Source organism: Ictalurus furcatus, chromosome 3 (assembly GCF_023375685.1).
Source record: "Ictalurus furcatus strain D&B chromosome 3, Billie_1.0, whole genome shotgun sequence".
Classification (NCBI taxonomy): Eukaryota; Metazoa; Chordata; class Actinopteri; order Siluriformes; family Ictaluridae; genus Ictalurus; species Ictalurus furcatus.
In genome coordinates, this window is record NC_071257.1 from 1,746,666 (window position 1) to 1,757,226 (window position 10,561).

The following is a 10,561-nucleotide window of genomic DNA, read 5'->3' on the forward strand; positions in this document are numbered from 1 at the left end:
GGCAATTTAGAGTTGTCAATCCACCTTCCCGTATGTTTTTTGGGAGATTGGAGGAACCCCACACAGACATAGGGAGAACATGCACAACTCCAGACATACCAAAAACCGAGATCAGGGTCAAACCCTGGACCTGTGAGGTAGCAACGCTACCCGCTGCACCTCCATCGTACCCAGTACCAGGGTATTTCAGCCCTAAACCTGGTTGCCTCTACCACGAGGTTAAGACTTGGCAGTAGATTGACCTTGATCCTCTTTATACCACAGCAGTTTATCAGTCCGTCCAGGATTTTGCTGCGATCGCAGAAAAATAACACGGAATCAAGCAAGCTCTGCAATATTTCCGAGGAGCTTGCAGTTTTTCAAAATTACCACTGATTTTCCACAGATTTGGGCCAAGACGTGTCACCACATCGCACATTCAGCCAAAGCCTTCTTCGATTCCCGTGCGTCGAACACGAGTACAGCTAAAAGGTCTCATTTACCAACAAACATCGCTGCGAAAGAGTTTCATGGAATTGCAATTTCGCCAATTCAAGTAGTTTTCCACACAAAAAAAGCACGAGAAGTAAGAAATTGTGCTTTTGATCACTTTATAGTTACTTTTAAAGTTGTGGAACATCTGCAAGACAAGTTATGTCCAGTGTTCCATTCTTTTATGAGGAAAGTAGCTAAAACACGCCCAAAAAGTCACTAGAAGTCGCTAGATGACAGACTAATTTGCATGTTAATTTATCACGATCACTGCCATATCAAATGATAAATTAGGGTACATGAAGAAAGGATATTTTCAATTAAAATATAATAAACTAGAATAGAGTTGATCAGAATAGAAAGTAATAGATCATTTCTGTATTTCTTAAATATTTATTTCATAAGTAATGTATTTCTTCTAGAAAGAAGTCATCTTGTTTTTATTACTATCTCAAAGAAGAGAGTTTAAAGTGAAGAACAAAGAAGTGTGAGAGTGGGACAAACATTGCTGATAGGTGATTGGTCATTGGGATCAGTAGTGATCAGTGATTGGTCATTGGGAACAGTCGTGATCAGTGATTGGTCATTGGGAAACAGTAGTGATCCATGATTGGTCATTGGGAAACAGTGGTGATCGGTGATTGGTCATTGGGAACAGTAGTGATCAGTGATTGGTCATTGGGAAACAGTAGTGATCAGTGATTGGTCATTGGGAAACATTGCTGATCGGTGATTGGTCATTGGGAACAGTAGTGATCGGTGATTGGTCATTGGGAAACATTGCTGATCGGTGATTGGTCATTGGGAACAGTAGTGATCAGTGATTGGTCATTGGGAAACAGTGGTGATCAGTGATTGGTCATTGGGAAACATTGCTGATCGGTGATTGGTCATTGGGAAACATTTCTGATCGGTGATTAGTCATTGGGAACAGCGGTCACTAAGGTGTGTTCAAAAGGTTGCTAGATTTGTCCATAGGTTCTTTTTTTTTAAATTGAAGTTGCTAAAAAGTCACCAAATCTAGCCACAAAGTCTCTAAGTTGGCATCATTGGTTAGTTCCTCTCATCATTTTATGTTATAGCAGCTATAACCAGTTGTTCCCTCACCAGCCTCTCTTTTTTCTCTCTCTTAAGTCGAATAAGACTAAAATGCATCTTGTCACATTGCAAAGAAACCGCAAGCTCATCTGTCCTGAAGACTTTCCCATTGTGAAGAACTTACTGACTGTCACAAAGCGCTGACTCAGGAGACTCCATCCATAAATGTTAAATAAACATCTCCTTACAGAAAACTTCACCATATCGTGATTATACATAGGTTTTGTTTTGTTGTTGTTCTAAAAAACCTTGTTAGACTTTGACCAATCAGAATCCTGATGGTGGAAAAAGCAATCGTCAAACATCACAGAGAGCACTGTGAGATCTACTGCTCTTTAGAATAACAAGCACTCATACACACACACACACACACACACACACACACGTGTTTGTTGTTTATTCCCGACTCTGAAAGTGGAACGTCGCAAAACCTCCGGACTCGGAAGTAAGACATTTTACGAAGAGTGCTTAAAGAGTGCCGTAACGTTTCTCAGAACTAAAAATATCTCCCTTTGTGTTGTAATGAAAAGACAAAGGCTAAACGAGTTCACGTTGTCCTTTGGGTTTCTTAACATCACCCAGAAGATCGTTATCGTGCCACATGTGCTCTGGACTTTAAAGACAGAAGTGGAAAGGGTCAGGGAAGTCTATTAAAATTGCACTTGATGAATGTTGAAAGGGTCAGAAAAGTCTATTAACTAGCCCGTGCAGACACTGAGCAAATATTTTCGTGCGCTGTTCTCCGTCTCACCCAGAGAACACATGGAAGACTGGAAGTGGTTGTATAACCGGGACCTCCATGAGTTATCATAGCACTCCATTTAAGGGCAATGGAAAAATGGACAGCTCGACAAATAAACCCTTTTAATAGGGACCAATCCTACCATCACATTATCTCAGCACCAAAGGATGTATGTGTGTGTGTGTGTGTGTGTGTGTGTGTGTGTGTGTGTTAAGAGTGTGTGTCCACGTGTACACGTGTGGCCCCTGCTCTTAGCCAGACTTGAGACTTTTCCATGACCTGGTCGCTTTGGCATCTGCTTTTATCTGAAGGGGATTGAGAAGTTTATCTATAAACCACTCCAGGGTCAAGCGAGAGGTCGAATCAAAGTCTGACAGATTTAATGCCAGCCCGTATCGGCGCAACGTCTCTTTTCCTGAACTCCGAAAGTGGAATGCGCCTAAATAATGAAAAACAATCCTCCAAGCTAAAGATGGTTCAACATTCAACACACGTTACCATATATGGTGTAATAGCAAGGCGTATGACTAAAATCGGCTTCTCGTCTTACCTATTTTGTATTCTGCTTCGGCACATAACCATCATAAAAGCCTAAATAATGCGTCTTACGTACGCAAACAGCCAGCCTCGATTATGCAAAGTGGATGCGAACAATAACACAAGCACGTTTCCTGCGGTTTGCTCTCTCTCTCACAGACTGCTCAATGATCGACCTAACGGTTTGTTTCGCTCGCGTCTTCAATTCCCAACTCCGTCTCGCCGTCTGGCTCATCCCGTGTGAGCAATCGCTTCATCTCTGTCATTTCCTTTCCTTGCCACAACAGCGACTCCGCTAATGAAGTACGTGCAGAGACCCCGAGAATTCGCGGCGTGCGCTCGCTTATCCTTTCATTCTCGCAAAGAGACTTCCAGCCTGAGGTGAGAAGGTTTCAAAAGAACTCAAAGGCCTAACTTTCCGTCAGTCGTGGGACCGGAACTCACAAACGAGGTTCTGGGTTCTTATGGGGTCTAAACGAAAAGAAATCTCGAGAATTCTTTGGATGATTGAAGGCTCTAGGTTTCTATAGTGGTTTCTAAACGCTGTAGGGTTGTACACAGAATCTAGGGACAAAGCGAGGAATCTTCGAAGGTATTATATCATATGGAACCTTGTATTATTTTTTAAACAACCTGCTTTCTCTCAGGTCAATTGGATGTGTTTTGTGATGCATTCCACATGGAAATATTTTCGTGACATCATTACTTGTACTGTTATAACATATATAACCTAACAGTATAACTATTTTACATCTTTTTACCATGGTATACTGGTATACTGGGGTATCGTCCCACCAGTACGGATGAATTAAGAAATAGTGCTTCTCACGTGACTATGAAAGTCATACGAAAGTGACCTAGTACCGATTTTGTGTCCTGCAAACATTTCTGTGCGAATTGAATGCAGGTTTGTGCTCATTTTCTTTTTAAGTTGATCAACACAGAATGGCCAAGTTTTAACCTCCTTGCAGAGGCAACCAGGATTTTGGTTTAAATATCCTGATACTTACAACTACAATACACTTTCAACTGTTCTTGAAGTTTGTAACTTTTTTCTTTTTTAAATCTTGGCCTTGATTGTGTAAATAGAATGTCTGAATGTGAGTGTGTTTGTGTGTACTGTAAATGTAGCGTTGGACATTAAGAGTGTGAACACATGCTTGTGAGGATGAGGATGTGGACAATGTTTTACGTGGATGTGTGTTTTAAACCCACACAGAACATGAATGTATGAGGATGTGGACGGTCTTTGTGGGGTTTTAGAGACACATGGACAAGAAGTGTGTGTGTGTGTGTGCGCGCAGGAGGGAGGAAACGGCATATTAAGAAACGGCACAGAGAATGTTTTCTTTTCGACTTCGGACATTCTGTCTTGGGTTTATTTTAAAAGCAGGCTATTGATAGCACTTTAACAAGCCTTCGTCGGAAAGAATTCGGTGTTTTGAACATTCTCGTGACCTTTGACCTCTCTCTCTTTTTTTTTTGGGAGATGAGAGAAGAGAAGTGTGCCTGTGAAGTGCCATACTCCAAATTTATCTCTGTTCTTAATCTGCATTCCAATCTAAAGTATTCCATTTCTCTTTGGGTCCTGGGGCAAGTTTACGTCTGTGATGTTCGACCCGTTTAATTTGGATTTAATATCCATTCACAGGGTGAAGATATTGAGTTAAAAGACCCATAAACCTCCTCGTTCTTTCTTTCTCTCTCTCTCTCTCGCTGTTTCTCAAGGACTTAGTTTTTCCAGAACATTCTCCAAGCATAAATAATCAGCAGACTTCAGCGACTCCCTATTTATATCAGTGTTGCTGAAGGAAGTATGGAGATTAAAGCATTAGCATATTAAAACACTCACGCGAGCTGCTCTAACATAAAGACACGCCGATTAAATATGTAAGGGATTAAAAAACAACAACAACAACGGGACATGCGGTTATAGGAAAATAATCAACGATGGGATAACGTGATGAGGCCCGATGTGAAATGTTACCACCGTGAACCATTCTTTTCCAAAGACTGCACATGCCGAAGCGTTTTATTCCTCTTATACCACAGCAATATAATAATGCTAACAAATTTACATATTAAAGAGCATGTCGCACTTTTTCATCCGTTTAGAGTTACATTTAATGCTGTGGAACGTCCATGAAACAACTTAGTTCATGCTATCGCTTAGATTAAAGCAACTATAAAGAGAGAAACCATAAAGCGTAAAGTTAAGGCTTTACGTCTGACTATTACAAGGCACCGAGACTGGAGACTCCTTCCATGAATGTTAAATAAACTTCACAGAATCTCCTCGCAGAAAATGTCACCATACAAACTGCTAAGTGATATCAGAGGCTATGCCTCGATTAGCTCTCTAGCTTCCTACAGCAGTTCGTCCGCATCGGCGCTCCTTGGTTTTCGCGGTGGATTGTGGGACGTGAAATTTCCAGTGCGCTGGAAGGAGTTTGCGATCGACACAGCCCTTAAAATGGCCGACTCCCCGATCAGTGCCCTGGCTACTGAACTAGGCAGCTGATTGAGACGCGCCCAGAAACTCCACGACATTAAATGTAACTATACACGAATAAGAAGCGTATGATGTGTCGTTCTTTAATAGATATAATTTAAAAAACGTAATCGTTAGGAAATCGGTACGTTACATGTTTATAATTCAACAGTTCAGGATGTGGTGTTATCGGAAAATATTCAGCTTTGGAGCGCTAACGTACCGTAACAGCACGCCCTGAAATGTTTTCATACACAAATTTCATACATACTGTAAATAGCAGGATATCAGTACTATTGAGTGACATATGAGCACCTAGATCCAAAAATGCAAAAGTATCGAATCTGGTGTAGAAATATAATTACGACCCTTTTCAGTCCCTCCAGGATTTTGCGATCACAGAAATGAACTCAAAATCAAGGAAACCTGAAAAAGCAATATTCGGAGGAGCGCGCAATTTTCCAAAATTACCGCAGGTTTGGGCCGAGACGCGCCATGTGACATCATCACAAAGCGCATTCAGCCAAAGCCCTCTTCGATTCACGTGCGTCGAACACGAGTACAGCTAAACGGTCTCATTTACCAACAAGCATCGCTGAGAAAGAACGTGCGAAAAAATTTCTTGCAGTGCAAATAGTTTTTTTCAAATAATAATAATAAAAAAAGTTGCATCGAAATTTTTTAAATGCTGAAGCAAAATCAAGCATTTTTGCCCACGACAATCACAAAAAAACAAACAAACTCTGCTATATCTCCTGTACGGACTGCGTATTTTACCAAAATCACTATAATTCCACTGAAATGTCAAAACAAATTTATAGCCAGTCGTCTAGTGTTTATGATGCACCTCCAACGAATAATATAGAGAACCCGCCTCGTAATCAGAATGGTAAACGAAACGTCTTACAATGACTTTCACCAGACAACTCTGTCACTTAATGGAAAACTATTTCTAACGTTCAGTTACCGTGCTAATAAAGGCTGCTGAGGGGGGAAAAAAACCCTAAATACCACATGAGCATCACATTTCAAGTGGTAAATGTGGCTGCTTACAGTTGGGTCACTGATCAATGCCATAACGGGGTCTTATGTGCCTAATCTAACAGCAGTGCTGTGGTCAGACTCTGACACTGATGATGGTTTAGAGGAGCGGTAACACACACTGTGTATGGAAAAAGATGAGCTTTAATCTGTAACTGAACACCTACATGATGCATTAATAGGATAGGCGTGTGTAATAAAAAGTACGTGGACAAGCAAAAATAGTGCCTTAATCTGCTGCTTATATACATGACAAAGTCTCTCCACTAATAAATTGAGTCTTGTCATGTACTGTATAGAAAACTGCAGGACTGAATGACATGTTAACAAGCTCATGGTAATTTTAGCTGAGAGACAGAGAGAGAGCGAGAGAGAGAGCGAGAGAGCGAGAGAGAGAGAGAGAGAGAGAGAGAGAGAGATGATGTCAGGATCAGTGACAAGCCTTCATGATGCAATAAACCCAATCAATCCAAGGACATTTACAGCACATCATTAAGGGCTGAAATAGATTTTATACACTAAAGATAGAGACAGGAACAAAAGAGATGGACAGATTGAGACAGGGAGAATGACAGACAGAAAGAGAAGAGAGAAGGATTACAACCGAGGAGAGGCAGTGAGACACTACAGACATATCAGAGATAGATAGATAAATAGATAGATAGGAACTAGATATATATATAGAGAGAGAGACAAAGTGAGGCGAGAGAAAGGAAAAAAGTGAAACAGAAAGAAAAAGAGAGACAGATTGTATATGTACTCTGTGTGTGTGTCCAGCACCTTTGTAAAGCAGTACTTGTGGTGAGCGGGTGCTGCTCTGTGTGCGAGGACAGCTCAGGGTGTAAGTGTGTGAACACGGATGACAGGTTGGAAAGTGTGAGCAAGAGAGTGAGTGAGTGAGTGAGTGAGTGTGAGTGTGAGTGTGTGTGTGTGTGTGTGTGTGTGTGTGTGTTGAGAGACAAGGATCAGTGGCAGATTGTTTCCAGTGGAAAGAATTCTGGGAATGAGAGAGAAGAGCTATCAGTGACTGAGCACTATGACCCTGAGAATAATTTAAAACACACACACACACAATATCCATGTGGCTCTGAAACCACACAGACTGTCCACATCCTCCTCTCTCTCTCACTTTCTCTCTCACACACACACAATGTACATATGTACAGAATTAAGATGAAGTTTTTACTTTGCTAGGATCCATTATTGACCGACTTGTGATCTTAACCATAAAACTATTGTTAATTTGTGGATGAATTCTGTAAAACAACGAAGCACCATTTTTTGGGGATTCGGGTTTTCTTTGAGAGTCACAGATTCCTTTTTCATTCATTTCACCTTGTCTATATGAATGAAAAAGAACTGCTGAATGCACACTACACAGCACTATTTCCTTCACTCTGACACACACACAGTCCAAGTGTTAACATCATGATGAGGCGATTTTGGATCGCCTTTGGTGAACTCTAATACTGTCCATGCATAAATAACTCAGCTCGGTTGTGCGTGTGTGTAACCAGGAGGTGTCTTTATCGGAGTGGAATGTCCACTCAACGTTTCCAGGAAGTAACCTGAAGACCTCGGGATGGAACTGAGTCACTCTTCAATTGATCCATTTCGCCAACCTGTTACTTAACCAGACACACACACAGACATCATGGGCAAAATGTCAGAATGTCACCGCTCGTGTTTGGCCAGTTTGCAGTCATGCTAGCTTTGAGAAATTTGTTTTTGTAACAAAGAAGTTTTGGGAAAATGCTTCTTTGTGAAATTCCTGTTACCACCCTGAAGTTGATTAAGATTTTACCTCATTACTGTTTCACTTCACATAAAAAGCTCACATTTACTAGTTCTACCTCACACATTCATACAAAAGGCTCACATTTACTAGTTCTACCTCACACACTCGTACAAAAGCCTCACATTTACTAGTTCTACCTCACACATTCATACAAAAGCCTCACATTTACTAGTTCTACCTCACGCATTCATATAAAAGGCTCACATTTACAAGTTTTACCTCACGCATTCATATAAAAGGCTCACATTTACAAGTTTTACCTCACACATTCATATAAAAGGCTCACATTTACAAGTTTTACCTCACGCATTCATATAAAAGGTTCACATTTACTAGTTTTACCTCACACATTCATACAAAAGGCTCACATTTACTAGTTTTACCTCACACATTCATACAAAAGGCTCACATTTACTAGTTTTACCTCACACATTCATATAAAAGGCTCACATTTACTAGTTTTACCTCACTCATTCACACAAGAGGCTTACATTTACTAGTTTTACCTCACACATTTATACATTACATATAACAGGGTATTAGAACGATATTAATATAAGCCTGAGATCTGAATTTCAACTGACACTACTGTCCGAGTTACTGTTATAAAAAAAATAATCAACCTTCTGACCAGTCAGAATTGAGAATGCAACAGCGCTGTGGTTAAAAAAAATAAAAATAAAAAACACGGAACGTAAGCTAATCTGTTTGAAATCAATTTCTTGCTCCATAGAATCTTGATTCACACCTGCGTCAGTGATGAGTCAGTGATCAGTCTTGTGTGTTTGCTCAGATGCTGGAACAGAATAAAAATTGCAGACTGGTCTTGGGTCCTCAGAGACCGGGTTTACAAAAAAGAAAAGCTGGTTTCTGCAGTTCTTTACCCCTACAAATAATTCTTTTTCCGTTCACTGAGACTGCTAATTTCAGGCTGAATGCACCTGGTACAACACGTGCATGTTACAGTATCACAGAAAAAGCGGCTTGGGAAACGCTGATAAATCTGTTGGAATCATATACGACACCATTGGAGGCTAGTGTCAGTTGCATAGCAAGACACATAGGTCCAAAAATAGAAATAGACATAGGGGTGGAACAGCATGGAACAATTCTTGTGCAAGGCTAGAAAATACAGAAATGAAAAGCATTATTATTATTTTTTATAACTGGTAAAGTATGAAAACGTTTGTAAGAAAAACTTTTCATTTTTAAAGTAATATAGACTCCAAATCTGTTTAGCTAGCATCGACCATTTTTAATTACGGTGTCATTTGTGGGGTCGTGTCCGTAGGACTAAAGCATCACAAACCAGTGCATTTGCCATGCTAAAGCAAAAACTGGTTTTGTTAACTACTGCATTTCATGTGGAGCTGACAGTTGACCTCTGGTCAAGGGCTTTATAAGAAACAAAGACATGCAAATGTGAAAACCCTCAGCTTGCATAGAGGAAGTGTGCAAGACTCGAGGTAAGTTTGGGAAGGCAGGAAGGCACAATGCGGTTAGTGCAACTAAATACAGTATGCATTCAAATACCGTGCACAGAACACACACAATGTTTTGCAGGAAGTCAAGCCACATTGCTTTAAAGCTGCTGCTAAAGGAAGTGAAACTGAAAGTTTTTAAGATATATTTGTTTTACATGCTGAACAGAACAAAAAGAAGACAACAAGAGGCATAAAAATCTCCCCAAATTCTTAAAAGACGATCTCTTAGCGTAATTCTACCCCACACATACATCGAACGTTCTCACATTTTACCTCACACATTGACACAACCCGGTCACATTTGCTAGTTTTATAAAACTAGCACAAGTAAATATTTTGTGACTATATAAGATAATCACAAAATAATTACTTTTGCTAGTTTTACCTCACACAAAATGCTCATATTTTCTGGTTTTCTCCCACACATACACAATAAAAGTGAACATCTCCTAGGTTTACCTCACACATCCACACAAAAAGCTAACATTTTCTAGTTGGACCTCACACATTCATATAAAATGCTCACATTTCCTAGTTTTACCTCACACATTCACACAAAATGCTCACATTTACTAGTTGGAGCTCACTCATTCATATAAAACGCTCATATTGACTAGTTTTACCTCACACATTCACAATAAAAGCTAACCTCTTAGTTTTACCTCACACATTCATATAAAATGCTCACATTTGCTAGTTATACCTCACACATTCACACTAAAAGCTAACCTCTCTTAGTTTTACCTCACACATACACACAAAATGCTAACATTTTTAGTTGTACATCACACATTCACACGCTCACCTGTACTAGATTTACCTCACAAATTCACAAGAGAGCCTAACATTTAGTGGTTTTACCACACACATTCAAACAAAATACAACAGAGTTCTAAAGA